The sequence below is a fragment of the Pleurodeles waltl genome, chromosome 1_1 (genome assembly GCF_031143425.1).
Source record: "Pleurodeles waltl isolate 20211129_DDA chromosome 1_1, aPleWal1.hap1.20221129, whole genome shotgun sequence".
NCBI lineage: Eukaryota > Metazoa > Chordata > Amphibia > Caudata > Salamandridae > Pleurodeles > Pleurodeles waltl.
In genome coordinates, this window is record NC_090436.1 from 254129208 (window position 1) to 254151791 (window position 22584).

Genomic DNA, 22584 nt, shown 5'->3' on the forward strand with positions numbered 1-22584 from the left:
TTTTTTCCAAAATTTAGGATGTGTCCACGTTGCGCTTTGGGGTGTTTCCTGTCGCCGGCGCTAGGCCTACCCACGCAAGTGAGGTATCATTTTTATCGGGAGACTTGGGGGAACGCTGGGTAGAAGGAAATTTGTGGCTCCTCTCAGATTCCAGAACTTTCTGCCACAGAAATGTGAGTAACATGTGTATTTTTAGCCAAATTTTGAGGTTTGCAAAGGATTCTGGGTAACAGAACCTGGTCCGAGCCCCGCAAGTCACCCCTCCTGGGATTCCCCTAGGTCTCTAGTTTTCAGAAATGCACAGGTTTGGTAGGTTTCCCTAGGTGCCGGCTGAGCTAGAGGCCAAAATCTACAGGTAGGCACTTCGCAAAAAACACCTCTGTTTTTTTCCAAAATTTAGGATGTGTCCACGTTGCGCTTTGGGGTGTTTCCTGTCGCCGGCGCTAGGCCTACCCACGCAAGTGAGGTATCATTTTTATCGGGAGACTTGGGGGAACGCTGGGTGGAAGGAAATTTGTAGCTCCTCTCAGATTCCAGAACTTTCTGCCACAGAAATGTGAGGGACATGTGTTTTTTCAGCCAAATTTTGAGGTTTGCAAAGGATTCTGGGTAACAGAACCTGGTCCGAGCCCCGCAAGTCACCCCTCCTTGGATTCCCCTAGGTCTCTAGTTTTCAGAAATGCACAGTTTTGGTAGGTTTCCCTAGGTGCCGGCTGAGCTAGAGGCCAAAATCTACAGGTAGGCACTTCGCAAAAAACACCTCTGTTTTTTTCCAAAATTTAGGATGTGTCCACGTTGCGCTTTGGGGTGTTTCCTGTCGCCGGCGCTAGGCCTACCCACGCAAGTGAGGTATCATTTTTATCGGGAGACTTGGGGGAACGCTGGGTAGAAGGAAATTTGTGGCTCCTCTCAGATTCCAGAACTTTCTGCCACAGAAATGTGAGTAACATGTGTATTTTTAGCCAAATTTTGAGGTTTGCAAAGGATTCTGGGTAACAAAACCTGGTCCGAGCCCCGCAAGTCACCCCTCCTTGGATTCCCCTAGGTCTCTAGTTTTCAGAAATGCACAGGTTTGGTAGGTTTCCCTAGGTGCCGGCTGAGCTAGAGGCCAAAATCTACAGGTAGGCACTTCGCAAAAAACACCTCTGTTTTTTTCCAAAATTTAGGATGTGTCCACGTTGCGCTTTGGGGTGTTTCCTGTCGCCGGCGCTAGGCCTACCCACGCAAGTGAGGTATCATTTTTATCGGGAGACTTGGGGGAACGCTGGGTGGAAGGAAATTTGTAGCTCCTCTCAGATTCCAGAACTTTCTGCCACAGAAATGTGAGGGACGTGTTTTTTTAGCCAAATTTTGAGGTTTGCAAAGGATTCTGGGTAACAGAACCTGGTCCGAGCCACACAAGTCACCCCTCCTTGGATTCCCCTAGGTCTCTAGTTTTCAGAAATGCACAGGTTTGGTAGGTTTCCCTAGGTGGCGGCTGAGCTAGAGGCCAAAATCTACAGGTAGTCACTTTGCTAAAAACAGCTCTGTTTTCTGTGATGTGTCCACGTTGTGTTTTGGGGCATATCCTGTCGCGGGCGCTAGGCCTACCCACACAAGTGAGGTATCATTTTTATCGGGAGACGTGGGGGAACGCTGGGTGGAAGGAAATTTGTGGCTCCTCTCAGATTCCAGAACTTTCTGCCACAGAAATGTGAGGAACATGTGTTTTTTTAGCCAAATTTTGAGATTTGCAAAGGATTCTGGGTAACAGAACCTGGTCCGAGCCCAGCAAGTCACCCCTCCTTGCATTCCCCTAGGTCTCTAGTTTTCAGAAATGCACAGGTTTGGTAGGTTTCCCTAGGTGGCGGCTGAGCTAGAGGCCAAAATCTACAGGTAGTCACTTTGCTAAAAACAGCTCTGTTTTCTGTGATATGTCCACGTTGTGTTTTGGGGCATATCCTGTCGCGGGCGCTAGGCCTACCCACACAAGTGAGGTATCATTTTTATCGGGAGACGTGGGGGAACGCTGGGTGGAAGGAAATTTGTGGCTCCTCTCAGATTCCAGAACTTTCTGCCACAGAAATGTGAGGAACATGTGTTTTTTTAGCCAAATTTTGAGGTTTGCAAAGGATTCTGGGTAACAGAACCTGGTCCGAGCCACACAAGTCACCCCTCCTTGGATTCCCCTAGGTCTCTAGTTTTCAGAAATGTACAGGTTTGGTAGGTTTCCCTAGGTGGCGGCTGAGCTAGAGGCCAAAATCTACAGGTAGTCACTTTGCTAAAAACAGCTCTGTTTTCTGTGATATGTCCACGTTGTGTTTTGGGGCATATCCTGTCGCGGGCGCTAGGCCTACCCACACAAGTGAGGTATCATTTTTATCGGGAGACGTGGGGGAACGCTGGGTGGAAGGAAATTTGTGGCTCCTCTCAGATTCCAGAACTTTCTGCCACAGAAATGTGAGGAACATGTGTTTTTTTAGCCAAATTTTGAGGTTTGCAAAGGATTCTGGGTAACAGAACCTGGTCCGAGCCCCGCAAGTCACCCCTCCTTGGATTGCCCTAGGTCTCTAGTTTTCAGAAATGCACAGGTTTGGTAGGTTTCCCTAGGTGGCGGCTGAGCTAGAGGCCAAAATCTACAGGTAGTCACTTTGCTAAAAACAGCTCTGTTTTCTGTGATATGTCCACGTTGTGTTTTGGGGCATATCCTGTCGCGGGCGCTAGGCCTACCCACACAAGTGAGGTATCATTTTTATCGGGAGACGTGGGGGAACGCTGGGTGGAAGGAAATTTGTGGCTCCTCTCAGATTCCAGAACTTTCTGCCACAGAAATGTGAGGAACATGTGTTTTTTTAGCCAAATTTTGAGGTTTGCAAAGGATTCTGGGTAACAGAACCTGGTCCGAGCCACACAAGTCACCCCTCCTTGGATTCCCCTAGGTCTCTAGTTTTCAGAAATGTACAGGTTTGGTAGGTTTCCCTAGGTGGCGGCTGAGCTAGAGGCCAAAATCTACAGGTAGTCACTTTGCTAAAAACAGCTCTGTTTTCTGTGATGTGTCCACGTTGTGTTTTGGGGCATATCCTGTCGCGGGTGCTAGGCCTACCCACACAAGTGAGGTATCATTTTTATCGGGAGACGTGGGGGAACGCTGGGTGGAAGGAAATTTGTGGCTCCTCTCAGATTCCAGAACTTTCTGCCACAGAAATGTGAGGAACATGTGTTTTTTTAGCCAAATTCTGAGGTTTGCAAAGGATTCTGGGTAACAGAACCTGGTCCGAGCCACACAAGTCACCCCTCCTTGGATTCCCCTAGGTCTCTAGTTTTCAGAAATGCACAGGTTTGGTAGGTTTCCCTAGGTGGCGGCTGAGCTAGAGGCCAAAATCTACAGGTAGTCACTTTGCTAAAAACAGCTCTGTTTTCTGTGATATGTCCACGTTGTGTTTTGGGGCATATCCTGTCGCGGGCGCTAGGCCTACCCACACAAGTGAGGTATCATTTTTATCGGGAGACGTGGGGGAACGCTGGGTGGAAGGAAATTTGTGGCTCCTCTCAGATTCCAGAACTTTCTGCCACAGAAATGTGAGGAACATGTGTTTTTTTAGCCAAATCTTGAGGTTTGCAAAGGATTCTGGGTAACAGAACCTGGTCCGAGCCACACAAGTCACCCCTCCTTGGATTCCCCTAGGTCTCTAGTTTTCAGAAATGTACAGGTTTGGTAGGTTTCCCTAGGTGGCGGCTGAGCTAGAGGCCAAAATCTACAGGTAGTCACTTTGCTAAAAACAGCTCTGTTTTCTGTGATATGTCCACGTTGTGTTTTGGGGCATATCCTGTCGCGGGCGCTAGGCCTACCCACACAAGTGAGGTATCATTTTTATCGGGAGACGTGGGGGAACGCTGGGTGGAAGGAAATTTGTGGCTCCTCTCAGATTCCAGAACTTTCTGCCACAGAAATGTGAGGAACATGTGTTTTTTTAGCCAAATTTTGAGGTTTGCAAAGGATTCTGGGTAACAGAACCTGGTCCGAGCCCCGCAAGTCACCCCTCCTTGGATTGCCCTAGGTCTCTAGTTTTCAGAAATGCACAGGTTTGGTAGGTTTCCCTAGGTGGCGGCTGAGCTAGAGGCCAAAATCTACAGGTAGTCACTTTGCTAAAAACAGCTCTGTTTTCTGTGATATGTCCACGTTGTGTTTTGGGGCATATCCTGTCGCGGGCGCTAGGCCTACCCACACAAGTGAGGTATCATTTTTATCGGGAGACGTGGGGGAACGCTGGGTGGAAGGAAATTTGTGGCTCCTCTCAGATTCCAGAACTTTCTGCCACAGAAATGTGAGGAACATGTGTTTTTTTAGCCAAATTTTGAGGTTTGCAAAGGATTCTGGGTAACAGAACCTGGTCCGAGCCACACAAGTCACCCCTCCTTGGATTCCCCTAGGTCTCTAGTTTTCAGAAATGTACAGGTTTGGTAGGTTTCCCTAGGTGGCGGCTGAGCTAGAGGCCAAAATCTACAGGTAGTCACTTTGCTAAAAACAGCTCTGTTTTCTGTGATGTGTCCACGTTGTGTTTTGGGGCATATCCTGTCGCGGGTGCTAGGCCTACCCACACAAGTGAGGTATCATTTTTATCGGGAGACGTGGGGGAACGCTGGGTGGAAGGAAATTTGTGGCTCCTCTCAGATTCCAGAACTTTCTGCCACAGAAATGTGAGGAACATGTGTTTTTTTAGCCAAATTCTGAGGTTTGCAAAGGATTCTGGGTAACAGAACCTGGTCCGAGCCACACAAGTCACCCCTCCTTGGATTCCCCTAGGTCTCTAGTTTTCAGAAATGCACAGGTTTGGTAGGTTTCCCTAGGTGGCGGCTGAGCTAGAGGCCAAAATCTACAGGTAGTCACTTTGCTAAAAACAGCTCTGTTTTCTGTGATGTGTCCACGTTGTGTTTTGGGGCATATCCTGTCGCGGGTGCTAGGCCTACCCACACAAGTGAGGTACCATTTTTATCGGGAGACTTGGGGGAACATAGATTAGCAAAACAAGTACTATTGCCCCTTGTCTTTCTCTACATTTTTTCCTTCCAAATATAGGAGTGTGTGTAAAAAAGACATCTATTTGAGAAATTCCCTGTAATTCACGTGCTACTATGGTCACCCCGGAATTCAGAGATGTGCAAATAACCACTGCTCCTCAACACCTTATCTTGTGCCCTTTTTGGAAATGCAAAGGTTTTCTTGATAGCAATTTTTTACTCCTTATATTTCAGCAAATGAATTGCTGTATACCCGGTATAGAATGAAAACGCACTGCAGGGTGCAGCTCATTTATTGGCTCTGGGTTCCTCGGGTTCTTGATGAACCTACAAACCCTATATATCCCCGCAACCAGAGGAGTCCAGCAGACGTAACGGTATATTGCTTTCGATAATCTGACATTGCAGGGAAAAGTTACAGAGTAAAACGTAGAGAAAAATTGATGGTTTTTTCACCTCAATTTCAATATTTTTCTTTTTCAGCTGTTATTTTCTGTAGGAAACCCTTGTAGGATCTACACAAATGACCCCTTGCTGAATTCAGAATTTTGTCTACTTTTCAGAAATGTTTAGGTTTCTGGGATCCAGCATTGGTTTCATGACCATTCCTGTCACTGACTGGAAGGAGGCTGAAAGCACAAAAAATTGCACAAATGGGGTATGCCCCAGTAAAATGCCAAAATTGTGTTGAAAAATTGGGTTTTCGGATTCAAGTCTGCCTGTTCCTGAAATCTGGGAAGCTGCTGAGTTTAGCACCGCAGACCCTTTGTTGATGCCATTTTCAGGGGAAAAACCACAAGCCTTCTTCTGCAGCCCCTTTTTCCAATTTTTTTGAAAAAAACGAAATTTTCACTGTATTTTGGCCAATTTCTTGGCCTCCTTCAGGGGAACCCACAAAGTCTGGGTACCTTTAGAATCCCTAGGATGTTGGAAAAAAAGGACGCAAATTTGGCTTGGTTAGCTTATGTGGACAAAAAGTTATGAGGGCCTAAGCGCGAACTGCCCCAAATAGGCAAAAAAGGGCCTGGCACAGGAGGGGGAAAAGGCCTGGCAGCGAAGGGGTTAAATGTTGTGTGTTAGTAAACATCTGACACCCTACAGCCTATTTCATTTCAGACTCTTTGTACAGTAGGTCAGAAAGTTCACTTTACAAAATCCTAGTGCTCTGCAGTCAGAGAAGTAAACTGATTTCTGACCCCTTACTCTGAACACAGAGCAAATGTGACAAGGTAAAAAGAAGATTTAAAGGCATTTTATTGCTCCTTCACTTTCTGAGAGAACAGCCATTCTTTGTCAACTTGACAGAACATGGAGTAGGTTCCAGATTTAGCTCACTTGATAACATCTGATTCACCATAGCGAGTGAGCCAGTAGATTTCTGGAGACCTGATCAGGCATTAAAAAGCTGTAGAAATGTGTTGCAAAATCGATAGATGTGAGAAATTGTTAACAAACAGTAACCTGTCACCAAAATCGGTAGGGATAGCAAGTAAGACTTGGTCATTTGCTGTATCTTGACTCCTGTCTTCCAAAGTCATCTTTTTTTAGGGAGGTGACATTGTACTTTGTTTAATTTTATAATCTAGAGGATGACCACCATATCTTGAAATCGGAGGGGACTTTGGGGAACACTGCGCTTATTAGTTCTGCATCTGGTGCTGGAACCTTCCGGGGTTGATCCCATTCATTTGAAGTGTCTCCAAGGCCATTGCAGGTATTACTATCGGTACTGTCTTGAAAAATTTCACATTACAAGATACTTGTTAACTTCGTTAATCAACCTTCTTCATGATTACATCCATCTTTTAGGATTGAAAACGCAGACTTCAAGTGTGTCTGTTTTACCCACAGTGTAACCCACAATAGAAAGCCTCCTGGCAATATAGGGACAGATACTCACCAAACATGCTTATGTGCTGAGGAAACTCCTGCAATGTTCTAGCCGATGCAAACCACAAATGTCCTTGCTCACTCTTTAGTAGTATGACTGAAGCTCAATACTTTCAGTGAGTGTTCAATGGTGGTGGAAACAATGTAAGTTTGAAACCATATTCATAAATACAAAGCACCAAAAGTTTAAAATAAAATATTGAGAATTCGAAAGTTGAACAAAGTAGTCTTCACTATCCATTAAATCATTTGATTGTTTGAAGAGCACGCTAGAATAATGCAAACATGCTCATAATAAGCAGTAAAAAGAATATCACTGAACATTAAATTTCCCTAATGATAGAAAAAATGGAAACAAACATTGGTAAACCAATAGGTCTGACTTTATGCTGGTGCCGTGCAGTAGAAAGATGTCATATAAGATGTAAAAGATACAAAATCAATATCAATAGGAATGTGGGGGAACGTGAATCACATTTACAAGCAAAATCACTTTTAGGTCCGAAGTCACCCTTCTGCAAAGTAAGCAGTACTGTGGTATATGTGATATATTTAGGAACTGAGGGCCAGATGTATAAAAAATCCAATTTGCATTTCTTAAATAGCGAATTTTAAGAAATCGCTATTTAAAAAAATGTAAAATGGTATGTATGAAATTTGCAATTCGGTAATAGCGATTTCTTAAAATTCACAAAACACTATTACAGAATCGTAAATAGAGAATGCGACTCCATTTATCCCTATGGGCCTGTAGGCCCATAGCTGCGAATGCTTTTCCATTTCCCAATTTGCGAATTCCTGTTAGGAATTTGCAAATTAGGTAATGTAAACCCCAGGGTGCTGGGGGCCTAAGGCCCCCCTCTGATGCATCCCAAAAAAATATTTGAGGACATGTGAAGCACATACATGTGTGCGCTACATGTCATTTTTAAAAATGCATTTATAATGCATTTTCAAAAATTGCACATTCTTTCCACCAAATTGGTGGTAATTGCATTTCCTGAATGCCCAATTCGACATGTGCTTTGGAAATCGCAAATAGGGATTCCTTATTTGCGATTTCCTATTTAGAGAATCGCAATTTGCAATTCTCTAAATGGGGTCGCAATTTTAAGGAATCGCTATTTTTGCGAGTCCTCAAAATTGCACTGAGAATGCCTTTCATACATTGTGAAAGGCATTTTGTCATTTGCAAATGGCCGAATATTGCAATTCGCACTGTTGCGAATGCAAAAACGTTTGATACATCTGGCAAAAAATCACATGCAAGTGCAAAATCAACTCTCTGCATCATCAGCAGGAACATAGAAACAATTTTCAGAGGACAAATCACATTTAGGGGCGATTACAATTATCTCCAAATCACTTTTAGTTGCAAAATCCACCTTGGTGCAGCATCAGCAGAAATGTGAAAATACTTTTAAGTGCAAAATCATACTTAGTGCTTCAGCAGCAGAAATGTGGAACTATTTTTTTATGTTAAACCGCATTTAGATGCAAAATCACTGAAGTTGCATCTTACCTGCTCTAAGTACATTTTCCCATTAGGAAGCACTTTTTAATTAAACCATTTTAGTGCACACACTAGGCCTAGGCACCTTTTTTCCTTTCTTTTTATTTGGATGGCCTATGCTTGCAATAAAAAATTTAAACAAACGTTGGCAAAGCCAATAGGTCTCGCCTTTTCAAAGTATTGGCTTTGTCAATGTTTTTTGGGATGATGTGCAGCATCTGCAAAATGAAATGCTTTTTGCCAATGCTCTTCAGTGCTAGCAAAAAGACAAAAGGCTCTTTCTGCAGGGCCACTCCCAAACATTTTGCCTTCTCCCTCTTACTTTTTGCTGAATTCGTTTTTGCTGGTATCAGAACTCTGTGCACATTACCACTGCTAACCAGTGCTAAAGTGCTTGTACTTTCTCCTCTAAACCTGGCATTATTGGCTTATCCTCAACTGGCATATTTATTTTAATTATAAGTCCTTAGTAAAGGACACTTCATGTGCCCAGGATCTGTAAATGCTACTGATGCACTGATTGTGACACCCACTTAAGTAGCCTTTTAAACATGTCTCAGCCCTGCCATTGGCGAGCCTGTGTGTGCAGTTTTAATTTGCCATTTTGACCTGGCAAAATAAAACCTTTTGCTAGGCCCAAACTTTCCTTTTTAATACATATTAGTCACCCCTAGGGTAGGCCCTGGACAGCAGGGTGCAATGTATTTAAAAAGTAGGACATGTACTTTTAAGCTTTTACATGTCCTGGTAGTGAAAAACTCTTTACATTTATTTTTCACTACTGCAAGGCCTAGCTCTCCTGTATGATAACATTGGAGTGGCCTTGTTGCGTTCTTTGGGTGTAATTTACAAATGGGAGGAGATAATTTCTTCAAGTTTGGTGTCTCTGGAATCACAATTTTAAATCCAAGCTTATTTTGAAGTCGAATTATAAAGTGCAGTTCTGAAAATGCCACTTTTAGAAAGTTGACATTTTCTTGCCTTAGCCAGTTGGTGCCTGCAGGCTGTCTCTGGTGACATTACTGAGTGTAGTTGCCAGTTGGGCTTTGTGTTTTTCTCCTAGACAGACACACACAGTGGATGTTTAGCGTGACTTGATGGGCCTTCTAGGGTAGGATGGGAAAGAGGAGCCGAATACAGCCTCACTTACAGAGTGATTCCAAGGGCTAGTTGGCTGGCCTCCTGATCTGAAGTCTCAGGGACATAACAGACTTCCAACTATCAACTACCCTGATTCTGCACCTGAATTCTGCCATCTGTGAGTCTACCTTGCCACGTGATGCCGCCTCAGCCCTGGACCCTTGGAAGTGGGCCTAAGGTGCCTGTCAGCTGAACTGACACATTTTCTCTGCTGAATGATGCATCCCTGAGCTGAAGCGGTGCATCTCATTGGCTGAGCGGTGCTTCCCCGAGCAAAACCAATGCATCGCAGTTGCTACATGGATTGGACCTGTCACAAAAGACTTGCATCGCTGCATCCCACATCTTGGGTCTGATGCTACGCATTTGGAACTGCCTCTGTGTGACACCTCCCTAGAGCAGATCTTCGAATCTCTGATCAACGGCAGCCTCAACGATGATGCTGTAGCTCCGTATCACAGCTTCAGCATTTCAGAATCGACGCATCGCCTTGGTTGCGCACCGCATCCCTGACAAAATGGCCTTCAAACTACAAGCCCCCTTGACAGAGTCCTCAGTGTTGATGCAACAGGACCTCGCACTGCAGCCTTGCTGCATCTCAGGACCTACAAATCGCTTCAGCTGTACAACACATTTTTGATGCAGATCCATGCGGCGCTCCACCCACAGGATTTAAGTTACTTTATTCAGCTGGCCTAACTGGGTCCCTGTAGCGAGCCGCACTCCATCACGGTTGGCCTAACCTTCTGACTTTGTCCGACGCAACCAGATATCCTCAATAGTGCTTTGTGCTTTTTGGTGCTAGTTTTACTTAAAACTTTAAAATTCAACATCTCCTGTTCTACTAATAGGATTTTTGTTGTTTGGACTTGTTTTATTTATTAACAACTACCCTATTTTTCTAAATCTTTTGTGGGTTCCGTTTGTGGTATGTTTTCACTATGTTATTGTTTGAAGTGTTGCACAAATACTTTACACACTGCCTGTAAGTTAAGCCTGACTGCTCTGTGCCAAGCTACAAGGGGGATGAGTACATGTTAATTTGGGGTTTGCTTGTGCCGTACCCTGACAAGGATTGTGGTTGCTGCCTGACCTTGGTTCACACCCCAGTCAACCCAATTTCTACAGCACGATTACGTGAACGTTGGCATGCTAGAGTAACCACCATGATTCAACTGGCAGTTGTATCATCCCGAATGCATGTGAGTGCATTTGGACATATATGCATGAATGCATCACCATGCATGCTCCCCTTTTTTGTTTACCATTTCATGATGCTGGATACCTCTTGTAGCAGTAAATAAAAACAGAATGATTCCTTGTTTAAAAATGCTTTTTGAAAAAGGAGCAGCCCACCAGCAAATGGCAGCTGCTGGGCTCCTGAAAAAACATGGGAAGAAATTGCATCAGTAAGTGAGAGGTGGGGAAGCAACTTATGTGCAGATGGGGTAAAAGTCAAAATGGGGTTAGGAGCAACGAGAAGTGAGCAGGGAAGCAAGAGAAGAGGTTGAGGCGGATTTAGGGAGGAATTTAAAAAAAAATTAAATTAAAAAAATTGTCCAGTGTAGGAAAAGAGTGAATAATCTATTAGGGAGAAGAAGTGACAGCATAGGATTCTCTGAGGAGCGCTTTATGAGGAGCAGAAGCAGCACATGAAAGATAGAGAGAAAGCAGGAAAACACATGCACTCTCATGGAGTGCTCAAAGAGAATATTAATTCCATGAATGTGATCTATGGTAGTATACAAGTCTTGTAATCAAAAGATGAAAGGAAAGCAGTTGAATAAGAATCAAGGAAATTAGATTGACAAGAAAGCCAACCAAGTGATGTACTGCAAGTGTTTGGCGTGGCTCACTAACGTTCTTCTAAAAACAGATAGATAAAACCTCTCTGTAAGTGAAATCTAGAAAAAGGACAGTATTGAAGGCAAGGAAGCCTTCAGTATTTCCCACTTTTGTTTCTCTGGAAAACTACCTGACCCCAGCAGCATTTTTTAAGAAGCCAGTGGGAGGGAAGGACCGGCAGAGGGAACAAGAAGCTTATGTACAGGCAAATACAAGCAGCTGGTGGACAAGTCACGGGGAGGGTACAGGAAAATGAGGGTTGGGGAAGGAGATAGGAGAGGTGGTGGGTAAGGTAAATGAAGAGTTCACAAATGAAAGGGAGAACTGAGAGGGTGGTAGGTAAGGGAAACAAGAGTGCACGCCGGAAGGAGAGAAACAACAGAAGAGGAACAGAGTAGGACAAACTGGACAAAGCCATCAGCAGTGGACAGAGGGGGCAATACTTGCAAGATAGTCCTTCGTACATTTTAATGCAAGCACTTGAGTAGAGATGCAAGGATACACCTAATCCGTCAACAGCATCAGATGATAAATTAATATTACACCAGGCTGAGACAAGACATAATTTATTAAAATTTGGAGCCAATTGTTGAAAGAATTTGGTTGAAGAAACCCAAAGGTTGAAATGGATGGACCCAAACCACACCTTAGGTATATTGTAAGCAATATGTCTGTTTGACAGCTGTGCTGTCAAAGCTCAGGCATTAGAATGGGCTGAAAAATACACTTATGGTTGTTCTTGCAATTGTGTGGGTTAAAAGACCCCTTCTATCAACTAGTGCATATTGTGGTACAAGCATTTAAACCCTTCTGTGGCAACATGGCTGTTTGGACGCTTGTAAACTTGTCTTTAAGTACCGGGGGCACCCTGTGGGTCTTTTTCATGAGTTATCTGCGGCGTTAGGTGCTGTAAGGTCTGTTTGGCTTTATACTTTTTTGTTTTTACTTTTTCAGAATACAGCCCAGGCTTTGGGCTTTTTGGAACCTTTGACAGCACAGATTTAGCCAACATACCTACGTGAGTAACAGAAGCCGGTGGACTGTAACCCATGAACCACCTGTGAATTACATGAGGATGGTGCGTTCTGGGCAATGATCCGTCCTGTGAGAGCCACAGGAGTATTCGTTGTTAGTAGGTTCCAAATCTTGTTCCACCATGAATAGACACACTCAAGATAACACACTAGGAATACAATTTATGACTTTTATCAAAATCAAAGTCCTGGTGCATATTATTTGTATTGTTGTGACCATCAAAAGTGTGGAAACAATAGCAACTAATAATCAGAATATTATAAGATTATAACATATTTCTCTGCATTTATTTTCGAGTGCCTCCCTTGTTGCCTCTGACCCAGTTTCAAACAGAGCCTGTACTACTTAGCCTGCCCTTTTACCCAGATACCTTAGTCAAATAAGAGAGTCACTGTTGCGTCTGAAAAGAGCTGTTGTCTCGCTCTTTCTTCATGGAACAAATATTGAGTCTCAGAAGGCCATTATGGCCTGCCTGGTGGTGCCAAGGTGCCTGGCCGCGAACTTAGAAAAGCTATTTGCAGCTTGTGTCCGCACAAACTCAATTTGTCTGCTCTCTGAAAGTGTGGGGATTTCTCGTTCTATATAACACTTGTCTTTATCTAGTAGATTCACATTACATGCTCTTTTTAGACTGTTTTGAAAAGGACATGCCTCATAGTGAATGTTATCAAAAACAACAATCAACATATGACAAAAACAATGCATTCAAATACATCGTGATTTTATCAACCCAAACAGTTACAATGCAATCTATTACAACATGGAATGTTATTGATTTTAACTATTTAGAAATAATTTAATAAATTCTTTAAGCAAATATAGCTAATTCCGAAATGCTGTTTATAGTTTGGCATTTTTAAATATAAATGTAACTACGTATATGCAACTTAGTTATTCATTTTTAGACTAATATTGCTTTGTTTACATTTTAATTTAGATTTTGGAAACTTTTTTATATATTTTACTATGAGTAAGTAATACACTTACCCAAAAGTGTATGTACACGTTTATAAATCAATCCGCTCTGATAGTATATCATAACTTTCAGGAAGAGCATGTTTTCTGGTGGGCAATATTTTAAAACTACACTGCCATCTATGGGCCTTGAAGGCTAATAACTTCTAAACCATAATTTATTCTGCTACTTTAAATCAAAATTGTTATAATAAAAAATTAATAAGAAGTTCAAAGGATTCTATCTTAGAATTCAAATTTTAATAAAACATTTTTAAAAGGAACTTCTAAAAGCTTTATGTTACCTTAACTGCAGTTCATTCAAATGCCTTGTAACTGCTGGACGATGTTAATGAACTGCTTCATAAAAATACGTTGTAGGTGTTAGTGGATAGAAATTATTTACAGTAAAGGTAGCATATTCATATTAATCTTCTTATTGAATGTTATGAAGAACAACAATCAACATGCACCTTCACCTATCTCTGTTTACATGAAACATTATTGAATATTTCAATTACGTATATAAACAATTCCTGAATTATCAAAACCTACTGAAATAAACTTTACACATGCAATTGTATGCTGACAACACTAAACGTATTATGTGTTTATATTATTGAAAAATGTGAATTCAAATAAATGAATATACTAAAAGCAGTGAGGAGTACATAAGCAGGAAAACTGCAAAGAATACGTCAGGCTGCTGAAAAGTGCCTGAATGTTTTGATCACTGAGGTAATTCTGTAAGTGTCAACTGCGGCCGGCTCATGGCTTTTTCTTACCTCCTACTGGACTAAAGGTAGAGTCACCACTCACCACTGGGTTCTTAAGTGGCCAGAGGTTTGGAGTGTTAGGAAATGCAATTACCAAGAGATATTCTAATTTTGATAAATCTCAGATGATCTGTCAATAATAGTGAAAGTGAAGTTTATATGACTTTGGCACTAAAGTCTTTGCTTCGCTTCAATAACACTCTCCTGCTTCCTACTTCAGGCACCACATCTACACTGGTGGTATGCTTGTTCTCAGGAATAGATGTTTTTGCCTTCTACCACGTGTTTGTCAGATTTGGTCATGATGGTATCCATCATGATGTGTTTAGAGCAGATAGGATCTCCTCCCTCAAGAGGAGCAGGTCTAGGGATAAGGCCAGTCATGTTCAGGTCGATTTGACAACTGCAATTAACGGGAGAACACACACACCAAGAAGCAGTAATGCGTATGTTAAAATAGCTGCCGTCCTGCCCTGTACCAACTAGATTGGGGGCATGTGGTGGTGGAAAGGGGATCACGCACCAAATGTGGGCTGTAGTACATCATAAAAAGTCCTGCTAAATTTCCAAAGAATTATAAAATGAAAAATACAAAAAATATTGGACGTTTAACATCATCACAAATGACTAGCCACCGATCATCATTTAGGACCATCGTGCAATCTTCCAATGTCCTTGTGAAAACAGGAAATGCTGCTGCATATTTGAAAAATATAAAAAATATATTCAAAATCAAAATATAAATGGTGTCCCAGAGTAAAGGGCAGAACGAAGACAGAATTCCTGATGAAAGTCATCCAGGTGTTCCACTTAAACCAGATATACAGTATGCCCTGGAAGGCACGGGAAGCAGTAATCAAGCAGTGACTTTTGACAGCAAACACACACACAGAATCAAATGATATCATCAATCGCAATTCTGAGCTACATATCTTTGTTTTCTCGGACTACTTGCAGCAAACTTTAATTGCATCTCAACACTGTAAAATGTACATTCAGCATGATAGTAAAAACAATGCCAATACATTTCCTGATGCTGGTGCTGTGCCAACACTGCAGTGTGATCTTAGCTGAGCTGATGTTGTCACTGTTTAGGAATGCAGAGCAAATGAGAATATCACAATTAGAGGATGTAACACATGCCCAAGGTGCAGACTTGATTGCGCTAAAGACACTCACAAAAGACATTCTCTGGAGACTAGATGATGCTGAAAACAGGTCACGGTGAAACAATCTTCGATTTGTAGGTTTCCCTGAAGGGGTTGAGGGAGCTCAAGTTCCTACATTTTAGGAAACCTGCCTTTAATCCTCCCTCCCATCTGCCAACTTCTCTTCCTTTTGTATGACAGAAAGGCCCCACAGAGTGCTGTCGCCAAAACCACCTTTCGGCGCCCCACCAAGAGCACTCATAGCACGCTTTCTGAACTATCACAATAGAGACACTATTCTTAGAGAAGTGTGACAGCAGGGAAACCTTACTTATAACTCTTCTACGATATTAATCTTTCCGTATTATTCCAGAGAAGTGCAGAAGCATCGGCATGCCTTTGATGCAATAAAAGTCAAACTCTGACCGATGAAGCTCCGTTATATGCTTCTCGTCCCAGCAAAATTGAAAGTGTCCCTGAATGACAAAGCACACGTTTGCGACACACAAGAAGAAGCATGGAGATGGGTAGAAGAACGTCCTCCCCTGCTCCAGAGTTCTTCAACTGAAAATGCATCGCAGGCACAGGATGTGAGAATGACCAGACCGAATATGGAGATCCCGGATGGAAAAGGGGGAGGTGGTCGAGGAACGCCCAAGACAAGACACGTGGTTTGATGTGAACGAGGCTTAGGTTAAAGGATCACTCTTCGGATTCAGACCTGGAAAGAAAAAGGGAGACAACCTCTTCACATAATAAACATCCAGCAGGGTGGTACATAACACAGCAAGAGAAGATGGGGGCAGGCCATGATGAGGGGAGCTCTGCTTCAGAGGGCCAACAGTCTAGCCAAGTAAATCACTGTAGTATAGATCTCAATAGAGAAACAGGTGGAGGCAGCGAACATTGACAAATTATTAAGGCAACAATTGACTCTTTACTCATCCTTGGGGCTACTGAATGGCTCTGGGCATGACTGGCATGGGAAAATGCACTCTCCCCCCTCCTCTTTCATTCTCCCAACTTTATTTTTACTCCCTCTATTGCCCTTCACCCTTTCCTGCCCCTCCCCTCCCTTCTTCCCCTTCTTTTCTCCAGCCACGTCTCCTAGTGACTGCACTAGTGAACTTTAATTGATTGTCAGTTGTGTGGGGTGATTGGTGGGGAGAGAATCCCACCTCTGGGGCTAGTTATGAGTTTTTAATGTTCAGTTGTTGGAATAGGGTGGCTGCACACCCTCAGGCCTGATCTAGTGACACAATGGCTATAGAATCCATGAGGCCACATTCGAACGGGGAAGGGAGGCATGGGTTGGGGTTATTCTGTTCCAATTTGATAAGCATCTGTTTAAAAGCAGATATAAGATGGTGAGGTGTAGATACTATGTTACATTGTGGTTCCAGTGTACCTACATGGGGCAAACTGATATGACCTCAGGACACTCATGGCAACATCTAACTCTGCTGATGGGACACACATATAATGTAAAGGCTCTGGGACACAAGGTCAAAAGGGGACTAGTGGCCACTTTTCTACAAAGACAGAAACCAGATGTTGTCCTCCTGCAGGAAATGCATCTTCAAGGCACACATTGCCATTTCCTACCATGGGGGGCCTACACGCTATTGGCGCATGCAGAGTTTACCTCCGGGGCGAGGGGTGTGGCAATACTTGTTCAAAAGACACCTCCCTTTCAGGTCAATAGAGCATGGATAGACCGCAATATGACATATGCAGCAGTACAAGGGGAGTGGGGCAGGGAGGACATCATTATTGTAAATGTTAATGCACCTCCCCGTCTGCAGCAGCGCACATTACAAGCGGTGACAGACATCCATCTAGTCACGGATACTTCTTTACATATAACAGGAGGGGAATTCAATGATGTCATAATGACCACATTAGATAGGTTAGGTACATCCCGCATAAAGGGTTTGGACAAGATCATGCCACTCAGTCAATTTGTAGCGACACTGGGACTGACTGACCTGTGGTGTCGACTCCACCCAGCTAAACAAAGTTACTCTTACTACTCTAGGGTGCATACAGTATTCTCCAGACTGGATTACATATTCAGAATTGCTGGAGAGGTGGAGGTGGGACAGAGTGCTTAATATCTGGATTGAGAGCTGTCAGATTACTCACCACTCAAGGTCATGATTGGACAGAGACAACAAAACAGGGGGGCTGGCTGGCGGCTGAATGCATGGGAGCTAAGAGACAAGAAGATCCTGAAGGAAATCAGGACAGACACAAAACTCTATTTTTTTGCAAACACAGACACATTAGACTCTGCGGTGATGTTATGGGAAGCCTACAAGACCGTGATATGCAGCAGGACACAAGATGTCATAGCCTATAACAAGTGGAAAGAGAATGAGGAAATGTATGACATTGAAGCCACACTGAAATGTCTAAAGGCAGAGACAGTGAACCTACCCTACCCTCTGAACTTTAGACAGCTAGAGACCTTGAGATCCGAATACAAGGAACGGGCCACTAGGGAGGGGCGAACTCATCAATTAGCTGCACAACATCACTTATATGACACATGCGACAAACCTGGGAAGTTACTTGCATGGCTGGGCCTTAGGAAATTGGAGGCGATATGGGTGACCCAGATAGCGGGACAGGACAGAGCTCTATATGTGACTGATAAAGAGATAGCAGACAAATTTGGCAGGTTTTATGAGACCCTCTGCAGGGTATGCCCTAAAGCCAACCAGCACCAAAAAGAGGAATACCTAGACAGTATTTTCCTCTCAGTGCTACCAACAGCTGACAGGGAGACCCTATATGCAGAAATATCCCTGGTTGAAGGGAAGGTAGTGGTCACAAAGCTTACAACAGGTAAAGCCCCGGACCCTAACCACCTTCCTGTAGAATTCTTCAAGAAGCAGATTAACTTATTGGCCCCTTATCTACATAATTTATTTAAGGTAGCTTAGAAGGAGGGGATTCTGCCTCCTGACCTATGTAGAGCCACAATAGTGGTCATTCATAAGCCCGGGAAACCCCCGGCAGAATGTGGCTCATACCGATCCATATCCCTGTTACATTTTTAAACTAAAATTGTTGCTACTATACTTGCCACCAGACTCTCAGGGTTAATTTCTTCCCTCGTTTCCTCAGGACCAGTCGGGGTTCAGGTCAAAGTGCTCCACCAGAGGCAACCTACTCCAGAATTGGATTTCAGCACCAGAGTCCCGCACAGACCCCCATCTGTTTGTGTAATTAAATGCCAAAAAGGCCTTTGACGCAGTACACTAGCCCTTTATGATGGCCTCCCCTCGGGGACGGATTTCTGGCGTGGGTGGCACTGCTATACAAGGAACCCTATGCGTCCATATGGGACAAAGGGGTGATGTCAGCTGGCTTCAATATTCAATGAGGCACTCATCAGGGTTGTCCACTATCACCCCTTCTATTCGCTCTCACTCTAGAGCTCTTAGCCTGCCACATCTGTGATAACATCCACATCAGTGGATTTCAGGCCCCGGACTCTCTCCTAGAACAAGAGAAGATATTGTTATATGCAGAAGATATTCTTCTCTACACCTCTCATCCATACACTTCGCTCCCAGCCGTATTCCAGGCTTTTGACATTTATGGTTAGCACTCTGGCTAAACCATCAACTAGAAGAAATCAGTCCTTTATAATAAACACCTGACAGGGACCATGGGGCTCTCACTGAATGACCTCGCCAGTCGCTTGAGGGTGTGCCATGAGGGATTACAATACTTTGGCATCTACGTGACATGGGATGCTGAACACAGTATTCGCCGCAACATTGGCAAAATACTGTCCGACTTTTCTGTGGATGCCGAGCAATGGAAAGTGCACCCTCTCACCATCATGGGCAGAGCCACCCTTTTTAAGATGATTACCCTCCCTAGGTTTCTCTATGCGCTACAGAATTGCTATTATAAAATGCCAGAGGAGCTTTTCCTGCAAATAGATAGAGAACTATGGCGATTTCTCATACAAACAGACACCCACGGATCAGTTTGCAGACTCTGCAGATAAACTGGTACAATGGAGGGATTGCTTTCCCTGACCTCCGAGCTTACTATTGGGCATCCCATCTATTGATAATAAATGATTGGACTTATTTAGATGTGTCCCATCCTACTTATGCATTGGAAAGAATGCAATTTCAAACCAAATCCTATATAAATTACTTATGGGAGCAGAGAAATGTGATGCCTCTTATCAGCAACCCAGGTGATGATCGAGGTATGGCATAAAACCTCCAGACGCATTGGCTGGGCTGACAAAATCACACGAGAGACTCCTTTATGGGCAGGAAATTTTCTTAAAGAGGCCACTAAGTTGAAGGGGTTTAGGGACTATAACACAATAGGAATCTCAAAGGTGACAGAGCTTATACTGGAAGGGGATCTGATGCCTTTCTCTGTCCTACAACAGGAGTATCTCCTCCATGACACACAGTACTACCGATATCTCCAACTTTAGCATGCACGGAGGGCTGAATCTATACCAACGGAAATACCGCAGTGCTCACCCTCAGAGGGCAGATTACTGATGGGAGAAATCCCAGAGAAAGTGGACTCAGCCATATATAGAACACTTAGGGCCAGATTTATACTTTTTGATGCAAAACTGCGCTAACACAGTTTTGCGTCAGAAAGATTAGCATTGACTAGCGGCATTTTTAATGCCACCCAGGCATCATATTATACGATGACGCTGGGTGGTGCTAAAAATAGGTTAGAGTCATTTTTTCCGACGTTAACCATTGCGCCTTGTCGTAAGACAAAATTACGTTAACGGAGTAAAAATGACTCTAATTCGGTTTACAACATGTAAACACGTCGCAAAATGGAAATGCACCATTTTTCCCCACAATAGCGTCAAAAACAGACGCAAACAGAGAAAACAGTGCAAAGGAGCCAGGAGAGACGCCAGGGAGACCCCATTTAATCAGAAAACAGCCAGGAGGACCCAGGCAGGACCCAGGGGAGGGAGAAGAAAAAGCAAAAGTGTTGTTTCAGTGCAGAGGAGCACGAAATACTGGTGAGAGAGGTGACGGAGCATCAAAATCAACTCTTCGTCACTTCCAAATTGCCAATTGGAAGTGGAGAGGCAATCTGGCAACTGACAGTGGATAAGATTAACAGTGTGTCAGAGGTCAGGAGGACTGTAACTGAGTGCAAGGAACACTGGCATGACTGCAAGTGAAGGACAAGGGAAAAAACAGCAAGGAACAGGAAGGCAGCACTGCAAACTGGTGGTGGGAGTCCAGCACCACGAGAGGACTTGGACGAGATCGATGAGATGGTTGCAGTGGTCATCCCGGAGGAAATCATCACAGGAATCGCAGGACAGGACAGCGCAGACTACCAGGAAACACCACAAATTCAGGGTAAGTTGCATGCGGAAAATGTATGCTAAAATATCAAGTGCAAGAAAGGGGAGGCACATAGGACTCACACAATGCATGTCAAAGGAGCGCAGAAGGACACAATGCACATTAAGCAAGTTGCACCATGCCGACGTAAGCTACACACGTACCTACACCTTGGTAGTGCCATCCACCATGACACATATATAACCTGGACATATGTTGAACACCATGCCTAAATACATACATGTGCAGCACATGGGATGGATGGCATGGATAATCATTGTGCCACTGGTTGTGTCATCACATTATTCCTTGCATGTAGTCATATCAACACCACCAACACAACCAAGACCTCAGAGACCAGGTAGTCAGTCAATACCATTCCTGGGGTTACTTCATAGTGGTGTCCCTTGTTGTAACCCCTTGCAACTGCCTTGGCTCATTGCCCAAACGCATGTGTGCTGCATTTCACAGCACACAAGTCATTGCAACTGTCCCAACAGTACCCAGGCATGTGCCGGTAGCATCACCACACCGCACATAGACAACACATCCACATAAGGCAGCCATCCCTCCATCTTGCAGTCAGAGTGTCCCCTGGGTGCATGGAACAATGAACTGAACAGGCGCTGGGGGAATAGCTGGCTGGACCTGTTTCATTGGTAACATGCCACTACCCAGACTAACCAAACTGAAGTAGTGTTGAACAACACTTCTTGATGCTGAACTGAAATGTGCCACTACAGAAAATATGTACTACTGATAGCAAACAGTAGGTCACAACAGTCACAGGCTGAGCCCACAACTACTCTGACACAACCATGTCAGATACATGGGAATGGGGAAATAAACACACACATACAACACATGGGGTATGACTGTGAACATATTGGCGTATAATTCCACATCGAGGGGCAGGGAATGGTGCATGGGCAAGTCCGGTGTTGATAAGACTGCCAGCGCTTGGCAGTATGAGTCACACGTTGGGATGGCGGCTGGAAATCTGTCTGCTCATGGTAGCTCTGTGGGGCACTTAGCACAACATTCTTGATAGTTCAAAAAGACTCAGGGCCTCATTATGACCCTGGTGGCTGGTAGAAAGCTGGCGGTAACACCGCCAACAGGCTGGCAGTGTTCTGCCAGATATTATGACCGTGGCGCAATAGCCACGGCCATACCGCCGGCCCCTCCACTATACCGCCAGACTTCCGCCTGGCGGTCATAATCCCCAGGGCAGCGGTGCAAGCACTGCTGCCCTGGGGATTATGAGTCCCCGACCGCCAGCCTGGCCACGGCGGTAAACACCGCCATGGAAAGGCTGGCGGTAAGGGGGACTTGGGGTGCCCCTGGGGGTCCCTGCACTGTCCATGCAGACTTGGCATGGGCAGTGCTGGGGCCCCCAGGCATAGCCCTGTTGCGCATTTCACTAATTCAGGCAGTGAAATGCACAACGAGTACTACTGCATCCGCTGCACATCAGCATTGCCGCCGGCTCTATTACGAGCCGGCAGCAATGTTGATGTGACTTTTCCACTGGGCCAGTGGACGGTAACACTGTTACTGTCCGCTGGTCCAGCGGAAAAGTCGTAATAGGGAGCCAGAAATATCGGCAGCACTGACGGTATTCTGGCTCCCGCAGCCTCGGCGGTCTTTTGAAAAGACCGGCGAGGTTGTAATGAGGGCCTCAGTGCCACTTTTGGGCTGCATTGTGTGTAACAAGACACGCTGCCATCAGCCCTGCAAATAAGGCAGTGGAAAGGGCAAAGGGCCAGGGCATGGGACCCCCTGCAAGTGCATGGGCTGTGCAGGGGCACCCAGGTTTCACACCACACCACATCACCAACAACTATTGCATGAGGGTTTCACCGCCATGCAAAGGCTGGTGGAAATGCGGAAACAGACCTGAAGGGTAGTGT